At 48.8% G+C, this 19,095-nt stretch overlaps 1 protein-coding gene across 6 annotated transcripts in view; it reads right to left on the bottom strand.

Moving 5' to 3' along the window:
- The window catches only part of LIMS2 (LIM zinc finger domain containing 2), a 470,048-nt gene extending 452,507 nt beyond the window's left edge, over positions 1–17,541 (bottom strand). For all 6 annotated transcript variants that reach the window (XM_078666051.1, XM_078666055.1, XM_078666054.1 and 3 more), the window contains exons 1-2: positions 17,399–17,541; positions 14,644–14,719 (exon numbers count right to left, since the gene is read on the bottom strand). The gene's annotated coding sequence lies outside the window, so the exon portion shown is untranslated. The remainder of the gene's footprint in view (positions 1–14,643; positions 14,720–17,398) is intronic.
- Between the last annotated feature and the right edge of the window lie 1,554 nt (positions 17,542–19,095).

The raw sequence follows: 19,095 nt of genomic DNA on the forward strand, positions 1-19,095 counted from the left end.
GGTTCCTAGATGGTTTGATTCTGAATGTTCCCCTGGTGCCAGGAATTTGAAAGAAGCGTTAGGCAAGAATCCAAGGAATATGGCCTTAGTTAAAACCCATAGAAGGGAGTATAAAGTAGAACTAGCCATAAGTAAGGCAGCAATTAAGGAGGAAATATGGAGGGACTTAACTGAACTTAATTGAGGCCGGTACGTTGAAGATTAGTGCCAAGTTTTGGGGCAATATTAACAGCCCCTTTTTAATCAAGAACGTAGGAAATGTGGTGGAGGCCCATATAACGGAGTATAAATGGGTGCACCATTTTGAGGTCATGTTTCAATGCCCCCAGGCAGGAATAGATCCTTCTGAGTAATGGAGGGGAAATCATCCGTGGTTGTCTTGGTTGAAGAGGTCAAGAAAGGTATTATTGGGTTGTCCAACAACAAAGCACCAGGCCCCGACGATATCCTGCAAGATTTATACAAATCTGATGTGAACCTCTTGGCACCTGTTCTCATAGTCATTATTAATGCAGCAGTTAGAACCAGTCCTCCTGGCTCCTGAGCCACCTCCACCATTGTTCCAGTTTTTAAAAAGGGTAACAGGGATATTACCCATTGTGATACACCCATATCCTTGTTGGACTCGGTGGTCAAGGTGGCTGGCCGTGTTCTCTAAGACAGGTTAACCGGCTGGACAGATGAAAATAATATTTTAACTGGCATCCAGTATGGTTGTCGCGCTGGTCGGTCAACCGTGGCCCAATGCCTTAACTTATACATGATCCTCAATAAGTATACGGTCGCCCGCCCTGGTACCATCTACCTGACATTCATGGATCTGTCTTCTACGTTTGATCGCATGAATAGAATTAAGCTTTGGCAGAACATGCTGTCCATGGGGGTGGACGGCGATATTGTTTATTTTCTTTAGAATCTCCATAGTGACACCAAGGCCAAGGTTCATTACTCACAAGACCTTAAGGTATACACCCATAAAAAGAGGAGTACATCAAGGGTGTATCCTTGCAACTTTTTAATTTAAATTATAGGTCAATAACCTGGAGAAGGTTTTTTTTAGACTAAGGTAGACTATCCCCAGGTGGGACGGTGGGGCCTGCAGGTTTTATTGTACGCGGATGACATGGTCCTTATGGCCCAGACTGCTACAGGGTTACAGTCCCTGCTCCATTCTTTTTCATCTTTAATGGAAGATTTGGACCTGTCCATAAACAATTCCAAATCCTACGTGATGCAGGTGGGAGCTCGCACAAAAAAGCTGTACCAATTTAGGTTTTAGCCGCTCTGGTTCCCCGTACAAATGTTTTTATCTTGGGGTCCTGATAGACGAGAAGATGAAATAGGGACCTTTAATACAGACTAAGAAGGGAGATTTAGTGCGTGCTAACACTGCTATTTGTAACTTTGCCTCAAGATTAGGTAGGAGACTGATCGCTGCACTCCTGCAGATATATCAGGCAAAATGCACTGCTAAAGTCTCGCATGGCAGTGAAATTTGAGGTGAGATTACCATGGATGAATTACAAGTGCAGGTATGTGGAATTCCTATAGCCCGACACCCAGGACATATTGTTTGGGGTCAAGGGCAACACGTTTTCATGTGTATTTTGTCCTTGGGACAAGTAGGCCCGACCCCCTACCGCACAACCCCTTTGGCTGCCAGTTTACATTACCACATCATGAATCAAGGAAGGGCATTGTCTGCAGTTAAGGTAATATTTGTGTCCATGTATTAATGCTGTTCAAACTTGTATTTATGGTTCATTAATGCGAAGCCTTTATTATTAGCGTGAGTGTTCTAAGGAAATATTGTAAGCTCTGACTGCATTACTGACAGTTGTTCCAGTATAAAAATATGTACACACGTTTTTCAAATGTAGCAATATGAGGCTATGCATAATGCTCCCTCAATGCTCTCTGATTAGATGCAAATATTTGCAGACGCTTGAAAGAAAGATTACGATTCTTTGCTTTCAAAATAAAATGCTCACAAAAAATGAAAATAGGAAAAAGCTGTTTGCTAAACTACTGTAAAATGTTAGTTACCATTTCTTTGCAGCATCATTTAGTGAAATGTGTTAATGTATGCTAGCATTTCCCAAAACTATTCATAATGGAAAATCAGTGTAACCAGTTCAATATGATTATGGGAAATATAAACATAAACAAGCATTGGCAAAGCCATTGCGTCTGAAATTGGTGGTCAGCCTTTCGGTTTTGTCAGTGTGTATCTTGTTTTGACATGGTTTTTGTAAAACCTTATTGGTGTGAGAGCTGCCAGGCCCTCACCATTATAACAAACATTGGCAAAAACAAAACTTGTTTTTGGTCTCAAAAAGCACACATTGTCACAGTACTTCCTGGTATTGAACAAAACTACTTTGTGTGCCAATATACTCCTTATGAAAGAGCAGAATACTGTCACTCACAGTGAAGCCAGCCAATATACAGAGAGAGAGAGAGAGAGAGAGAGAGAGGGAGCGAAACAGAATTTTAATAAACACAAAAGGTCATGGTTAACGCTAGACCTAATTAGGAGCCCAATTCTTAATGAAAGTCTAAAAAAGTGCACCCATAGTATATGTCCTTGCATTAAGTGAAGATTTACGGCTTTGGCGAATTCCCAAGAATTTACCGAAGTAGGCCAAGAACTAGTAGTTCTAGAAAATATTTGTCAACTACATTTAAGCATGAATAAATATGCAAGTGTAGATTACCTCATGCAAAAATCTATTGAGTGTTTGCAAGTATAACTTTCCCTCCAACCACTTTTTTCCCAGCCCAAGAACAAGGTTTGTGTCTGCCATTGTCAGGAGTGAATTTCCAACTTTTCTCAGTACGGAACAAAATTAGAGAAGACTTGGTGAAAACCCTTAAAACATGGAAGTTAGTAGGTGTAGGTTTGCAGAGACTCAAAAGAGGATTTCTACCCTGGAACTATTGCTTCCACCCTAGTATGTAGATCTGCAGAAACATGGCTAAATAAGAGAATTGCTAGTATTTAAACGCTACCATGGTATGAGTCCTGGCATAATCAGAGAGGCTATATCAGAGCTCTTATATAATGAGATTGCTGCCATTTTTTGTTATTGCATTACATGGCACATTAGGAACAAGTGGATTTTGTTGCAGGACATGTAGATTTATGAAGCAACTCGCCCCATGGACAAGTACATATTTTAATCTGAAAGAAACATGTAGTGATAGATTCCTTACCTTAGAATTATGCCCAGGCGTCAGACTGGATCCGGAAAGTTTCCGTCAGCAGTACCCCTGCGCGTCAGTAGGCATCGTCGTGCGGCTCCGCGTGCGTCGTTGGCATTGTTGTTGCCGAGATGACATCACTGGAGCTACTTAGACGTGCGCACGCACGCTGACGTCAGTTCTTTCTTTTTCCGCGCCAGCAAGCACAGATCCGGGAAGAGCAAGCACCCCCAGTCACTTTTTAAGTGTATTTTTTGTGGCCTTTTGTCTAACTTCTTCGAGTCGATCGACTTCAGGTATCGCAGGGATTCCCCACTTTAAGTACAGTGGGGACTTTCAATGCATGATGTCGGTGGCGGGCCCACACCCCGTGCGTCTCTACTGCCTGGGGCGCGACCACGACTCCAAGTTGTGCCCCGACTGCCGAGCCATGGCACCGAAGACTTTGCAGGAGCAGTCCCGAAAGTTGCTGGAAGTCTGGCAGTCGGCTCCGTGCCGCTCAAGACCCCGGTCCCATGGGAGGTCGAGGGACGGGTCGCGGAGTCGTCAACATCGTTCCTCTGGATCTAAGTCTTTGCACTTGGGGTCAGGTAAGTGGAAGCATTCCAAGAAGAAGTCGAAGAAGCATTTTCTTTTTTTTTTTTTTTTTGCAGAGTTTTATATAGCGCGAACTAGAACCGAACCGAATCAGTTATCAGAGTGCTTTACATAGCACCAGTTACGTTACATGAGGACACACTTTCATTTCAGGCACGGGGAGATTAAGTGATTTGCCCAGAATCACAGGGTTTTTTTTTTGGCGTCGTTACCGAGACTCGAACCCAGATCCCCAGGTCCGAGGTCGAGCGCCTTAGCCGTTAGGCCAACCCCTCTCCCCGAGGGTTTTTGCTCTTCGACTTCCCATCGCCCTTCGCGCAACGCAGCTGAGGGTGCGGGTGGTGCCACCCCGCGGCTATGGCGGAGCCTGATATGTCGCCACCGGCCTACCCGCCCTTTCAGGGTCCATCGGCCACGCCTGCTTGGTAAACAATGTTTACCCCGAAACTATCTCCCCGCATGGACTCACAACGCAGTCGTTACCACGACCGCATTGTGATTCCGCATACCATTACTCTGCAAGTCGGAACAACGACTTGCGGAGGGGGGGGAAGGTGTTGGATTTGAAATCGGATCGGATTTGAAATGCGGGAAGAAAGACTGCGGGGTAAAGAGACATAATTTGCCTGCTCAGGTGCAAGAATTTCTTGCTGCCATGGCACGACCCTACGGGCTGTCTGGTCCCGCCAGTGCACCTGTGGGCCCTACTGCGGGTCCTGTCCATTCTTCGCCAGGGGCTCCAGCCCAGCGCTGCCGTGGCTTCGGAGCCGCAGGCCACCCTGGATCCGGGCGACCCGCTTGACCTCATAACACCTCCACCGGTGTTGACCCCTCCTCCGGCACCACCTTTGACGTACTGTTTAATGGTATTGTAATTGTATTCATATCCTTTATTTGCCTTTTTCTTGTGTTGTTGCCCCCCCTGTGCAGTTTCCCCCGCGCCCACCCGCCCTGCTCCCCGCTTCCCGCCGCCGGGAGTGTGGACACGCCCCCTTCCTTCCGTGCCCTCCCCGCTCCCGCCTCCCAGCTGCTCCTCCCTCCCTGCACTTCGCCATAAATGGCGACCGTGCGCACGCGCAGCGTTGACACGCAGCGGGCGCGCCGATTGGGCGCCGAAGGCGCACCAAAGGTAAGCCCGTCTGCGCCCGTCCGCGCCTAGACCGCGCCTGGACCGCACCCAGGGCCAGGACCCCTGGCTCCCGCCGACACCAGCCCACCCGCTGGACCTACAACGCCACCGACCTCTACGCACTCAACGCCGGTCGAATCCCGGGCTGCTATCGAGCCACCCCGAGACACACCCACGGACCCTTCAGCTGCCACTCCTGCAAGTTCACCTGCACCCGGACCTACACTACACCAGCACCGACCAAGCCAAGCACCATCAGCAACCACCTCAAGTGCATCCTGCTCAACACCCGCTCCATCCACAGACACGCCGTCGAGCTCTGGAACCTGCTCGACACCACAGCCCCAGACGTCGCCTTCCTCACGGAAACCTGGATGAACGCCTCCTCAGCGCCCGACATCGCCATCGCCATCCCGGACGGCTACAAGATCATCCGGCGGGACCGCGTCAACCAGACAGGAGGAGGCATCGCCATCATCCACAGGAACACCATCCGCGTCACGACCAACACCGACGACACCCTCGCTCCCGCCGAACACCTGCACTTCCAGATTCACATCAACCCCAAGACCACCCTCAGAGGCACCCTCATCTACAGACCCCCGGGACCACGCACACAATTCAGCGAAGACATCGCCGACTTCATCAGCCCGCACGCCCTCCTCTCCGCTGACTACATCCTCCTCGGGGACCTCAACTTCCACCTGGAGAACAACAACGACCGCAACACCACCACCCTGCTGGACAACCTCGCAAACCTCGGTCTCAAGCAGCTGGTGACCACCCCCACCCACTACGCCGGTCACACACTCGACCCCGTGTTCTCATCCAGCAAGGACGTCACCTTCAGCCACGCCACCGGACTCCACTGGACGGACCACAGCTGCGTCCACTTCAGCTTCAAAAGGACCACGACCCACCACCACCAGCAACAGGTTGCAAGCAGAAGCTGGAACAAGATCACAGCCGACCAGCTCGCGAGGTCCCTGAGCATGAACCCCCCCACCAGCGCAACAAACCCAAGCCAGGCGGCCACCAACCTCGCGAAGTGGATCAGCAACTGCGCAGACGACCTTGCCCCTCTGAAGACCCCGCCTAGCAGACCCGGCAGCAAGAAAGCCCCATGGTTCACAGACGAACTCAAGAGCTCCAAGAAGAACTGTCGAGCCCTCGAGAAAGCCTGGCGCAGAGACCCAACACCGAACAACATGACTGCCCTCAAGCTCGCCACCCGTAAACACCACCAACTGATCCACGCCACCAAGAAAACTGCATTCAAGGAACGACTGGACAACAACGCCCACAACAGTAAGGAACTCTTCAACATCGTTAAAGAGCTCTCCAACCCCAACGCCGGAAACAACGACATCACCCCTTCACAAGACCTCTGCAACTCCCTCGCCTCCTACTTCCACAACAAGATCGCGGACATACACAACAGCTTCAGCACGCAACCGACGCACGTCATGACCGAACCACCGCCCCCCACCACCACCCTCCGCGCCTGGACCCCGATCAGCACCGAAGACACCGTCCGCACGATGAACTCCATCCACTCCGGATCTCTGACCGACCCCTGCCCTCACCACGTCTTCAACAAGGCCGACGCTGTCATCGCACCCTACCTGCGGGACATCATCAACACCTCCTTCGACACCGCTACCTTCCCGGAGAGCTGGAAGCACGCCGAACTCAGCGCTCTACTAAAGAAGCCATCAGCCGACCCCACCGACCTCAAGAACTACCGCCCCATCTCGCTGCTCCTGTTTCCTGCAAAAATCATCGAGAAGACCATCAACAAGCAGCTGGCCGCCTTCCTAGAGACGAACGGATCCCTCGACCTCTCGCAGTCTGGCTTCCGGGCCAACCACAGCACCGAGACCGCCCTAATCGCAGCCACCGATGACATCCGAGCTCTGCTCGACAACGGAGAAACAGCGGCCCTCATCCTCCTAGACCTCTTCGCGGCCTTCGACACTGTCTGCCACCGCACCCTAGTGCAGCGCCTCAGCAACGTCAGAATCCAGGAGAAGGCACTGGAATGGATCATCTCGTTCCTTGCCGGAAGGACACAGAGAGTCCGCCTCCCCCCGTTCAGATCAGAAGCCACCGAAGTCATCTGCGGCGTTCCTCAAGGCTCCTCGCTCAGCCCAACCCTCTTCAACGTCTACATGAGCCCCCTCGCAGCCATCGCACGCCAACACAACCTCAACATCATCTCCTATGCCGACGACACCCAGCTGATCCTCTCCCTCACCAACGACCCCGCCACCGCCAGAGCCAACCTACACGAAGGGATGACAGACGTAGCCAAGTGGATGATGAACAGCCGCCTGAAACTGAACTCGGACAAGACGGAAGTCCTCATCCTGGGATCCTCACCCTCCGCCTGGGACGACTCCTGGTGGCCCCCCGCCCTGGGCAGCGCACCCAAACCAACAGACTACGCACGCAACCTGGGCTTCATCCTGGACTCCTCCCTCTCCATGACCAGACAAGTCAACGCCGTCTCCTCGTCGTGCTTCAACATCCTGCGCATGCTACGTAAGATCTTCCGGTGGATCCCCCCCGAGACCAGGAAGACGGTCACCCAGGCCCTTGTCACCAGCCGTCTGGACTACGGCAACTCCCTCTACGCCGGAACCACCGCCAAACTCCAGAAGAGACTCCAGCAGATTCAGAACGCCTCAGCACGACTCATCCTGGACATCCCCCGTCGCAGCCACATCTCCGGACACCTGAGAGATCTGCACTGGCTCCCGGTCAACAAGAGAATCACCTTCCGTCTCCTCACCCACGCACACAAAGCCCTACACAACCAAGGCCCAGGATACCTCAACAGCCGCCTCAACTTCTACGCTCCTACACGCCAGCTTCGATCGACCGGCCACGCACTCGCCGCCGTCCCCCGCATCCGAAGAGCCACCACAGGAGGAAGGTCCTTCTCCTACCTGGCCGCCAAGACTTGGAACTCCCTCCCGACCCACCTCCGCCTGACCCAGGACCACTTTGCCTTCAGGAAGCAGCTCAAGACCTGGCTGTTCGAGCAGTAGCGGACCCTCCCCCCCCCTAGCGCCTTGAGACCCTCCGGGTGAGTAGTGCGCTATATAAATGCTCTGATTGATTGATTGATTGATTGATTGACGTCGTCCAGTGCTACCGCCGACGTCGACCCCGGTTTCAGCCCTGAACCGGACCCGACGCCGATCAGGCCTTTCTACCCCTACGTCCGTCCTCCTTATTTTCAGCCTGTTTCACAGACTTCAGAGGAAAGGGAGGACTGTGAGGGCCCTCTTACACAACAGTGTGATTATGAACCAGACTGGGCAGAGGATTAGGGGGATGCCAGTGGTGTTGACACCTCACCTGACCATGGCATGCTGTCTCCTCCTACCGTGGCTACGGAGGAGGGGGCTAGTTACGCAGTGGTGTTGCATAGGGCGGCCGAGGCCCTCCACCTCGAACTCCCCACAGTGGCCGTCAGAACTAACCTACTGACAGAAGTGCTTCAGCCGGGGGCAACCTCTTAGGAGCCCTGGCTGCCTTTTAATGACACACTTTCGGATGTTCTTTTGGGCCCTGTTCCAGGTGACCCCTTTTTCCCTATCAACAAAAGGGGGAACCGTGGAGGACTATGTTTAACGGGGTCCAGTGTACAAGTCCGAACAACTAGTGACACAAGGAGGGTACAAAGTTCCCCGATAGGAATGTGAAGAACAGTGTGTGCATAGTGTAGAGGACAGAAGAAAGGGGGGGGGAAATTTGACCAGCTGCTCCGCGCCCTGACCAGGCGCTGTACGTGGGGGTAGGTTTGGACGGCCTGGACTGCGCGCCGCCAAGGTACCATACCCGATTGTGCCGGTCCCACGGGAGCAGTCTGCGGGGCACCTTAGGGAACCTCCCAGGGTCTAGTGATACTAGAGTATCACTAGAGTAGGACCATTCGGCCTGCCCATTTACTGACCTACAGAATGAGGTTGTAATTTATACTACTTGTATATATTTTTTCACTGTGTAGTACTGAGCACTTAGGTCCTGAAGAATTGCCATGACGGCAAGAAACATGTTGACCTGACCTGAGGGTTGTAGATATTTTACTGTGAATCTTCACCGGTATATATCTCCCCTCCCACCCTTTTTAACCAAGGGAGTCAACCACGCCAATAAAGTTCATTGTGGATTGACTCACCTCTTTTTAACCCACCTTCACTTCACGACAACACTTCCTCCTGCCCTCTTACACGCATGCACCATATGGCCGGTACAAAAGATCTCCGATAAAGAGCCCCTTTAAGGGAGCCCGTCAGATATTGCAGCGCCAGTCTGACGAGGAGCAGTACCCATATGATGAAGCATGACACCCAGCTTGCTGGGTGTGTGAGGGTTTTAGTTCCAAAAAGGGAATTCCCCCCCCTTTCTTCTGTCCTCTACACTATACACACACTGTTCTTCACATTCCTATCGGGGAACTTTGTACCCTCCTTGTGTCACAACCCCTTTTTCCCTCCCAACACTCCACTCCTGAGAGCTTGGTTGTCCAAGCCTCTGCTTCCCAGAGCGCTTTCCCTTCCGCACCTCCGGATAGGGAATCCAAGAAGCTTGAGCAGCTTGGCAGGAAGCTGTTTTCATCTGCCAGCTTAGGGCTGCGGTCGGTGAACACTGCATGCCTCTTGGGCCGTTATTCCCACTCTGTGTGGGATACAGTTGTACAGGTGCTTCCCAACTGTCCGGAGGAGGCAAGGACAGTACTCTCCCAAGCTATAGCAGCGGGTAGAGACGCAGCTAAGTTTACCATTCGTTGTGGGCTTGATACCGCCGACTCGCTGGGCAGGGCGATTTCCACGATGATGGCGCTTCGTCGCCACGCCTGGCTGAGGACAACTGACTTCTCAGGGGATGTCCAGAACACTCTGATGGAGCCTGTCTGCCACTCGCCCTCCTCCACCTTCAGCTTTTTGCTCCTTTCCTGGCCACGGAAGGGGTGCCCCAACACGTTTGTTCCAGATCCACAGGCCTGCGCAGCAACATCCTCAGCGTGGACGTGGGAACCACCGAGTAGGTTCTGGGGGCCAGCTGGTGGGTCAGTCAACCTCCACCCCCGCAGCATCCACTGCAAAGCCTTCCTAGTCTGAACTTTCATGCCGATCAAACGCCAGTGGGCAGCAGAATTCGCCACCATCTCCCCCCCGGCGCAACATCACCTCGGACAAGTGGGTGCTGCAAATTGTCCGAAGGGGATACTCCCTCCCCTTCGAGACTACCCCTCCAGCCATGCCACCTCAGTACCACCGCATGTTTGGGAACTATCTTGCACTTCTTTAGCAGGAAGTCACGGCCCTCTTGGCCAAGCGGGCCTTCAAGCGCGTTCTTGGGCCAGATGTAGATCGTGGTTGTTATTCCCACTACTTTCTGGTGCCCAAGAAGGACAAGGGCCTGCGTCCTATCTTGGACCTCAGGAACATCAACCGCTTCCTCTGTAAGGAGAATTTCAAGATGTTGACGCTAGCTCAGGTCTTGTCTGCCCTCGACCCTGGAGACTGGATGGTAGCGTTGGACTTGCAGGACGCATATTTCTACATCACCGTCCTGCCGGCCCACCGACGTTACCTGCGGTTCACGGTAGGCCACAAGCACTTTAAGTTTACCGTGCTCCTCTTCGGCCTTACCAGCACCCCTCGGGTGTTCACAAAAGTGATGGCGGTAGTCGCAGCTCGTCTGCGCAGATCAGGGGTTTCAGTCTTCCCGTATCTCAACGACTGGTTGTTGAAGGCGGGTTCACCCCAGGCAGTCGTCTCCCACCTCCAAACTACAGCGGACCTCCTGCATTTGCTGGGGTTCTCCATCAACGTGCCAAAGTCACACCTGCTTTCTTCTCAGAAGCTCCTCTTCATCGGAACATTTCTGGACTTGGTGCAGTTTTGGGTTTATCCTCTCGAGCAGCGAGTCTGGGATATTCAGGCTATGATTCAGATCTTTCAGCCTCTATCCCGGGGTTCGGTCAGGATGACCCTCCGGCTACTGGGCCTGATGGCCTCCTGCATCCTGCTAGTGGATCATGACAGATGGCATATGCGGGCTCTGCAGTGGGACCTGAAGTTCCGGTGTGCACAGCATCAGGGCAACCTGTCCGATCGCATCCAGATCTCGGAGGGCACTGCACGACAATTGCAGTGGTGGCTCACGAATCGCGGTTGGATCAATAGCAGATCCCTCTCCCTTCCTCAACCGAACACACAGTTGTGAGGGACGTGTCCCTTCTGGGATGCGGCGGCCACATGGGAGAGGCAGAGATCAGAGGACTCTGGTCTCCGGTGAATTCCCGGCTCCATATAAACCTTCTGGAGCTTCGGGCGATCCGACTTGCACTGAAGGCATTCTTTCCCTCCGTCAAGGGTAGAGTAGTGCAGGTGTTCAGAGATAACACTTCCGTCATGTGGTACTGCAATAAACAGGACAGGGTGGGGTCGTGGACCCTATGTCAGAAGGCTCTGAGCCTCTGGACATGGCTGGAACATCAGGGCATTTCCCTGGTGGGTCAACACCTGGCAGGTTCTCTGAACACCAGGACGGACAAACTCAGCCACCGGTGCATGATGGATCACGAATGGCATTTGAACTCGGACGTGGTGTAAGGTCTCTTTCAGCAGTGGGGAGAGCCTTGATTAAATCTATTCAACACCGAAGAGAACGCGCAATGTCATCAGTTCTGCACGTTGGAATTTTCAAGGCGGCACTCGCTAGGCGACGCTTTTCATTGCGAGTGGAGTTGCGGTCTACTATATGCCTTTCTGCCTATACAACTTCTACCCAGAGTGCTGAAGAAGATCCAGCACAACCGGGCCCAGGTCATTCTTGTGGCTCCAGACTGGGCTCGAAGAGTATGGTATCCCGAGCTACTCATCATGGCTATCGATCCCCCGATCCGACTGGCTCTTCAGGAGAATCCTCCACCCGAACCTGTCCAGACTCCACCTCCTTGCATGGAGATTGAGCAGTTAATGTCTTTTGACCTGCCTCCCAAAGTTTGTTATGTAATCTTGGCAGCTAGGTGTCCCTCCACTAAGACAGTATACACCTGCAAGTGGAATACATTTGTGGCATGGTGTACAGCAAAGGCTGTGGATCCCCTTTCTGCCCGTCTTTCAGAGGTCCTTCTATTTCTCCATTCTTTGGCCCAGCAGGGCTCTGCTCTGGGCACTATCAAGGGCTATCTCTCAGCCATTTCAGCATTTTTACGGCTTCCAGATCTGCCTTCCCTTTTCAAGTCCCCTGCTGTAAATAGATTCTTAAAAGGCATTACTCATCTTTTCCCTCCTGTTCCTTTCATAATGCCTCAGTTGGACTTGAACATGGTTCTGACATATCTGATGTGTGCTCCCTTTGTCCTCTTCATCTTCTTACTTTAAAGACAGCTTTCCTGGTGGCTATCACCTCTGCCAGAAGAGTGAGTGAGCTCCAGGCTCTCTCTTCCTAACCTCCTTTTCTCTCTGTCCATCTGGACAAAGTTGTTCTAAGGACTCGTCCATCTTTTCTGCCAAAGGTTGTCACTGCCTTTCACATCGGGCAGACCATCACTTTGCCCACCTTCTTTCTGCCTCCGCATCCCTCAAAAGATGAGGAGAGGCTCCACCATCTGGACACAAAACGTGTGCTCTCATTCTACCTCAACCACCCACAATAGTTCTGGGTGGATGACCAGCTCTTTGTTGGCTACTTGGGCGGCGAGAAAGGTTGGGCCGTGCACAAGCGGACCATCTCTCGGTGGGTCATTCTGTGCATTAAGGCGTGTTATTCTTTGGCTAAAAAGGAGCCTCCAGTGTGGCTACGCGCCCATTCTACCCTGGCGATGGCATCCACTACTGCTTTGGGACGGGGAGTTCCCTTGCATGACATCTGTCAGGCAGCTACACGGGCCTCACTGCACACGTTTACGAAGCATTACTACCTGAACAGCCAAGTCCGGAGAGATGGCTTCTTTGGCCGTTCTGTTCTCCAGGACTTCCTGGTGTGATCTTGGTTCGCAGACCCACCACCGGGGTTGGTATTGCTGTGGTATCTATTCTAAGGTAAGGAATCTATCACTACGTATATCTTTCAGATGCACGTTACTTACCTTCGGTAACGATGTATCTGTAAGTAACATTAGTAGTGATAGATTCCTTACCGCCCCACCCATCCTCCCCATTCTGCAAACTGATTTCTAGGGTTAAGGTCATCCCTTTCAGGGTCCTGGTTTCATGGCACCTGTGGTCAGTTTCTTGCATGGCTCTGCGTTCCTGGCGCGGAAAGTCGTGTACAGAACTGACGTAGGCGCGTGGGCGCGTCTAAGTAGCTCCAGCCACATCATCTCGGCGACGACGCCTAGGAAGCTGCACGACGACACCTACCGACGCGCAGGGGTACTGCTGCCGAAAACTTTCCGGATCCAGTCTGACTCCTAGGGCTAATTCTAAGGTTAGGAATATATCACTACTAATGTTTCTTACAGATATATTGTTACTGAAGGTAAGTAACTTGTGCTTTAATTCCACACCCCTGAAGTGGGAGAAAATAATTTCCTAAAACGCCTTTTATGTGTGCCCCAGGGGATCTCAAGCTTAGTGGTTCATGAAGAGCTGGGGATATCTTATCTCTCGGACCTGTTGGCTCTTCGCCCTCTAACACTGTGGTTGAAGCTCTGGTTGCACCAGGGACAAACCTTAAGTAAATTATTTTTAAAGGAGTGTATGGGCCTTGGCCACGCCCATTATATCCTGTGGCTCAATTACATTAGGAAATGCTTTGGGAGGTTGGGAAGAGCTGAACTATTCACCAACCCGGAATTTGTGCACAAGAAAGATTTAGGCTGGGTAAAGGAGACCTTTTTTAAGCAGAGGACCCTTGAAAAGGGAGGAGTGTAAGCTGAGGAAACCTAGGGTTCATAGGTTTGTTATTCTGAAAACTGTACAATTTACTGAGCCGTATCTTTTAGGGCCCTTAGAGCTTACACTAGTTTTTTATTAACTAGGTTTCGTTTTGATCCCTTCCACCTCCTGTTCGCACAGCCACATGGGTGTAGAAGAGGTCAGAGCTTAGAATCCCGTGGCTCTGTCGGTAAGTCTGCACAGGATGTTTCATTTTTTTGTTTTGTAATTTTTACAAGATCCCCCAGACAAATGTTATTATTCCCATCTTGAAATAATTCGATTTTAAGCAGGTGCAACCAGCTTTTATCTTTTTACAAATGTTATCTGGTAACACCATTTTTTACATTCTTAACTGTTTAAAATCATCAGTGAGGCTTAGAGCCTGCTGTGACTAACCGATAATGGCTCTTAAGTGAGTGCAACGTGTTTCAGTATGTAGGGCTGGGGACCATCTTGTACAGCTTGGGTTCCCGTGCTTTCCTTTTTCCCTTTTAAAGACTTGGCATCCACTCACGTTTTCATACATTGTTGTTGAATATGTACTGGATAAGTTACTTTTAAAGTAAGACCTGCCAATTATGTTATTTTTTTTAATATAATTAAGTGTTTTATAATATTTTTATGGTTTAATGCAAAAAAAAAGAATAAAGTGAATTTGATTGATTGACTGAGAATAACATGTTCCTGCTTACAATCTAAAAATCAGTACGCATCTCAGATGGATAACACAAGTATAGCTGCATGATTTCCCACTGTCAGATGTTGACTGAAGAAAGGAAATTATTCTAGCATTGAGCTCTTTCTTACCTCGTCTCCTATCAGCCCCATTTTCCTTGAAGGGTGTGAGGTAGAGTTCAGAGCCATCACAATTTTCCTGAAAAATCTATAAGGAAAAGGCAAACAGGAAAACATAAACTAAAGAGAATCCGCAGTGTGTGCCCCAACTATTGCCCACACTATTTGGATATCTCACCATTTTCAATCAATCAATGGTTTATTTTGGGACACTTTGAATAATGATAAGTGATAAGTAATATGTACTTTGGAACACAATGACATAGTATAAATAAATAGAAAAAAAGCCTTTTAAAATATGTTTATGACAGATTAGGGTGGACAGTCATATGCTTTAAAAACTGAACTCCAGCCTGGTACATGTGCACGCATTATGAAGACAAAAGAGGGTTCCTTATTTTGTTGACAGTAAGAGTAGAATGAGGGCATGGCGAAGTGGGGGTGGAGCTTCTGGCAGGGTTTTACAAAGCAGGCTCCTTGCTCTTTGAAAAGGTGCATGTGCATGGAAACTGTGTTAGATTATATTATGATAATGATATTATGATATATTTTAGGAATTATGAATAGCGCCTCAGACATGCACCTCCTTTAAAAACCAAACAAGACGACTTTTGGTACAGGTGTCGTTCCCGGTGTGGGTTTAAGGAGCCTCAAATGAAGGTTTGGTTGGAAATTAAACTACATAAAATTCAATAGAATGTTTTAATAATATTGTTTCGATCATTGAATCATATTTGCCATTTTTATGGAATGACTGACAGGAATGAAAGGCATGAAAAGGACAGACATAGCCTGCTTTCTGATATGTTTGCGGAGGTCTTCTCAGAATTAAGTAATCTATTCACTTTTTGGGGCGCATGAGGTGTCATGTTAGAGTCAGGGTGCAAGGTAAGAATGATTCTCACCAGTCTACTAGAGGATCTTGGACTTTCATGGTAGCAGTCGTTTACTGGCCTTACAACAACAACAGACCAAGTGCTGAATTTATAACATATTAAGTGCTGGGGCCCAAAGGTTTGGTCAGAAGACTGTCTAATGTTAGGGGTGCAAAATAGCAATACTGTGTAGCCTTGATTCCACATCATGGCTCTTTCATCCACTACCAGTCACTCCCCGACACTTTATTTCACTCTTTCAGGTTCTTTTTTATCCCTCCTTTGTTTCTCTCAGTTTTTCCATCTTTCTCTTCCTCCTCCTCTTCCCCCTTTTGTGTTTTGTACTCTGTCTTGCTCTAGGTCCAAGGCCGTTGAGGAAAAATAAGTGCTGGTCCCCAAAAATAAGTGCCGGTGGGCCTCACCTACAACCACCTGCATCAGTTAGCACTGAACAGACCAATTAGGATGGACAAAGAACAAACAAAATTAATTACTAAGCCACTGCACAAACTACAACATGTACATATTACCTTCCCAACAAACTGCCTCATACTCCCTAGCGCACAGCACCTAAAGTTCACAGATGTCCGCATTTTGCTGACCTTCTGTAAGGGAAACATTATCAGAAAACGATCATTATGAGAGAAATTATCGGGTAATCGTTATGCAACTATACTGCATCCCTCCTGTTGTGTTGTCTCGCAAACCACATTAGTTTTGCAATATGGAAAAAAATCAGAGGCAAAGGTAGTCCTGGAACTTCACAAATTTTGCTAATGGTGAAAATAAGCGTCTTTACACTCTTTTCCATCAAAAATCACGTTGCACACACCTATAATAAAAATGGGTTCTACTTTTGCAAGGAAGTGAGCATTTGGAAAAATTAAAATAGGGTATTTGACCACCATATTGCTCTATTCCATGGGGTGATGTTATCACTTTTTATCATTTGTTTTATGAGGTACCCACAAGATGTCGAAGACTGCAACACAAAAGTTGGAATATGCCTCTAAAATGGTCACAGTGCCGAATCTCTCAGAAGAAATAAACCTTCAAAGCCTATTACTAGTCTTGAGTGTAGGTCATTGACAGTGTGAAAGACTACTTTTCTCCTTGGGAAAGTACATTTAAGACAAAATATTTAGGAATAGGTCTACCATTGCACTTCAGTTAAGCATTGCGACCCTTAAGCCCGCAGTGAATTGTTGCCTTTGTTACTTCCGGTTTCCCTAACTTGGAATACTGACCATAGAGAAGGAAGGAGGGACAGTTCACAAACCAGTCGATTCTTATGCAAACTGACTGGTTGCCCTGTATTTTGCAAAACCTCCTGCCTCAATCATATTAGTAGCTGCAACCACTGTGATGGTGGCCGGCGAAGGACAGTTGACTTCCACTGCTGTGTTTGCATTGCCTAAATGTCAACTTATTTTTTAAAAACCTTCGAAAGGGACGTCAAGGAAAGACATTAGGGGAACCGGCAGGGACCATGAAGTGGTCCTAGGATTACTGTCTGCTCCTTCAAATCCACTGCCACTGTTCCTAAAGGGAAAGCTACATTCAATACATTAATTAACTAAGGTACGTAATTAGTTAAATAACCAATGTACACATTTAAGGTGCTAGACACCTACCAACGGCTAGAATGACACGCCGTCTCAAAGAGGCCAGGCCACGGTAGGTGCATACCGCCACCTCCGGGGAGCAGACAGCCATCTACAAACATGACTTTTGTAATGTTATGGCCTGCACCTTTTGAGGGACATTCACAAAGAGTGTGACGCAGCATAATTATGTGCTGTACGGCTCAGAGTCTTCACTACAGTACCACCAAAAGTCTATACCGTTTTGAATTAATCATATCCCGGCTATGCCGAAGCGCTCAGAATTACCTGTTGCCTGTAAGCAGAAGTCTACTGGATGACTGACTCCTCAGTGACAGGGTTTGACACGTCACCAAGAGTCTGATGGGAGACGGGTTTTTTCGGCGTCCATCTTGCCGCCTCGAGCCCCGGTGCACCTCTTTTCCTTCCCTCGTCATACTGCACACTGATTTGATCTTGGTTGCCAAGGGCACGCGATAGGAGGTGTGACATCAGCAGCTGATGACATCACAATGGTTCTCATCACAAAGCACTGGGCTCTGCCTGTGACGCTAGTGGCACCTCGTGAAGGTATTTAGTTGGACTGATGAGCTGGGACATGACATTGAACAGCAGAATATAAACAGAGAGTTTGGAATGTCATGCTTCATTTAAAGATATGTTTTCAGAGATACCGTTTCAAACTCATCTGGCAGCATTGTGTGATTTTATTTTCCCGCTACCTGTATTTCATTGTTTGTTTGCGTGATCTGCCGTTTTGCTGAGGAAATGCCGTTCCCAAGTCTTTTACAATTGTAAAATTATAAAAAATGTGGCAAAAAGGAAATTATAATGTCCCCCCACCTCCCAGAAAAAAATGCTTACATTACGTATTTAGTAGTTTTCACATACTTTACTGAGTAAAGTACCTACTATATATCACAGTTGCAATTCAATTCATTGTATTAAAAATATGTGATTTGGAAACGCGACGAAAAGTAATCACTTTTTACAATACAATAAAAAACAGCAATCATTTGTACAGATCACAGGTATCACTTCTTGGGGCTTTCTACCTTCCGTCATGAATTCTGACATTTCAAAAACAGAAACGACATTTTGAAGAAGTTGGCCTTCTTTTGCCAATGATTTTATTAGAGGGAACCCGAGGGGGGAAGCTAAAAGGCTAAAACTAACCACAAAAAAAGAAACAAAGTTTAAAAAAAATTAAAAGGTGCTCTGATCACTGGTTGGCAAGCTCTGATAATTCAAAAACATATGTCCCTTTTGAAGAAGTTCGAATAACATCTACAATGGCTCTCAGAAAACCCATTCCTATTTACCGACAGCCTGTACAGAACCAAAATAAAGGGACTCATTTAGAGTTTGGCAGACGGGTAAGGTTGTACAAGCTTGACAGATATCCTGTAAGCCTTATTACAAGTGCCATGGAATATAATGCACATGTAATACAGTATATGGGATATCTGTCATGTTTGTGATGATGTACATTTCTGTCAAACACTAAAACAGCCTAAATATGCAAAGGTCAGCATTACATCTTTATTTTTAATGCTTCTAATATTTTGTGTGGCATGTTTTAGGTCTGTCTCTAGCCAAGACCTTCTGATATTGTTAAAACTATATGATTTTATTGTATTTTTTTATAACGGCTTTCAGCCAGCCCTCGTCATCCTTTGGTCTGTTGTTGTGTCATTTGCAAATTTCCTCCGTCCCTGACAGGGACAGTGAGGGCCATCCCACTTCAGTTGATGGCAAACTTTACTGTGAATAACAGCATTTTCTTTCACAAACAGCACATTGAAAAGAAGTTCCTAGACAGGTGGTAAGAGTAACTTCTTTCAACATCAACGCCCCAGCAGCAACTGCTACCAGGGCTCTGGCTCAGAACCCACCCAGAATTCTGATTCCGAACCCACCCAGAGTTCCACGCAGGGAATGTTAACATCAATTCCTAACCCTATCACAAGTACCCAAACACACAT

This window comes from Lissotriton helveticus, chromosome 11 (genome assembly GCF_964261635.1).
Source record: "Lissotriton helveticus chromosome 11, aLisHel1.1, whole genome shotgun sequence".
NCBI lineage: Eukaryota > Metazoa > Chordata > Amphibia > Caudata > Salamandridae > Lissotriton > Lissotriton helveticus.